Source organism: Formica exsecta, unplaced genomic scaffold (assembly GCF_003651465.1).
Source record: "Formica exsecta isolate Colony F162 unplaced genomic scaffold, ASM365146v1 C16408525, whole genome shotgun sequence".
In the NCBI taxonomy this organism is placed as follows: domain Eukaryota; kingdom Metazoa; phylum Arthropoda; class Insecta; order Hymenoptera; family Formicidae; genus Formica; species Formica exsecta.
The window spans coordinates 1-1330 of NW_021847970.1; the positions used below are offsets into that span (position 1 = coordinate 1).

At 36.5% G+C, this 1330-nt stretch overlaps 1 long non-coding RNA gene across 1 annotated transcript; it reads left to right on the forward strand.

Moving 5' to 3' along the window:
- Positions 1-1196, forward strand: LOC115243453. The gene is made up of 3 exons (XR_003885233.1): positions 1-66; positions 145-286; positions 375-1196. It is a non-coding gene; the product is annotated as an uncharacterized LOC115243453 (long non-coding RNA).
- Positions 1197-1330: the final 134 nt, after the last annotated feature.

Sequence of the window (1330 nt, forward strand, 5' to 3'; positions counted from 1 at the left end):
ATCTTCACTGTGCTGGCAACGGCGAATGCATCTTCGGAACTAGACAAGGTCAAGATTGCATTCGACGTAAGTATGCACGGTTACAGCTGTGCCATATACATAGTATATAAAATTTTATTTTTACGCGATCATATTGTGTCATAGGTATGCGGTTCGAAAATGACAATGTGTCTGACGCAGTCGGAACTCAGGAAAGCCTTGAGGTTATCGTTACATATGCAAGCAGAGGAGTCCAACAGGATTTTTCAGCAGGCCAGAAAGCCAAACGTTCACACAGTGAGCTTCGGTAAATATTTTTTAAATTTTATTTTCTCCCGACAATTAACATGTCGCGAGATGAGAACTCTTTTTCCGAGCCGATTGATTTTTTGCAGAGGACGTTCTGATACAACTATCAAACCGAACAGAGTATGCGCACTTGCTCAACGCGAGTAACGAAGGTTCGAAGAAGGCCATTTGAAAATATCTTTTAGAGCCCGATGTTCCTCCTGAAGATCGCGGCAGACCTTTTCACAATCCCATCTGCTCCATTCCCGTATGAGAAACGTATTTAAAATACTTCGAGGGGAAACTATGTTGTCGTTTACAGAAGTTGCAATCGCAGATACGCGATAATTTAGACAATTTTAGTGTCTTTCCTATAATCCTGTAAATTAGAGAAAGTGAATAATTTAGCAATAGGAACTTAAAATTCTAAGATTTAAGAATTCTAAATAATGTAAAAGATTTGATAATTTAGGAATATTTATTTTAAAAAGTCCTAGAATCCGAGGATATGAAAATCCAAAGATACACGACGTGATCATAGACTTCGAAGATTGTAACGATTCTATTCTACGATTTAGAGACCGAAGATACTAAAACTTAAGAATTAAAAGCCTAAGGATCTGAGAAAACGACCATCTTATTATAGTATCGATATATTTGAAAATTAGGATTTGAATTCTCAAAAATCTTAGAATAAAATATTCGAGGATCTTATAGACTTTATTTCCAGAAATGAAAATCTAAGAGTATTAAAATTCGAAGGGAGTAAAATTTCAGCAGTCTTCTTGCTGTATAGTACACATTAGTTAAATGATCCGGTCACGAAAGCTTCTTCGTAGCTCGAAAAGTTAAAAGATTTCGAGTACGTCCATGATATAGGACGCGAATGTGCATTTAAGGCAAGGAAAGAGGAAGAGTAGATAATGGCATAATTTATTTTTCGGCCCGATGGTTCATGCTGCGACATACATATACGGACAAAAACGCTAAGTTATGTATATATTTATTACATACCGTAAAGTGGCACGTGTGTTATGTAGGTAAATACACACACACACACACA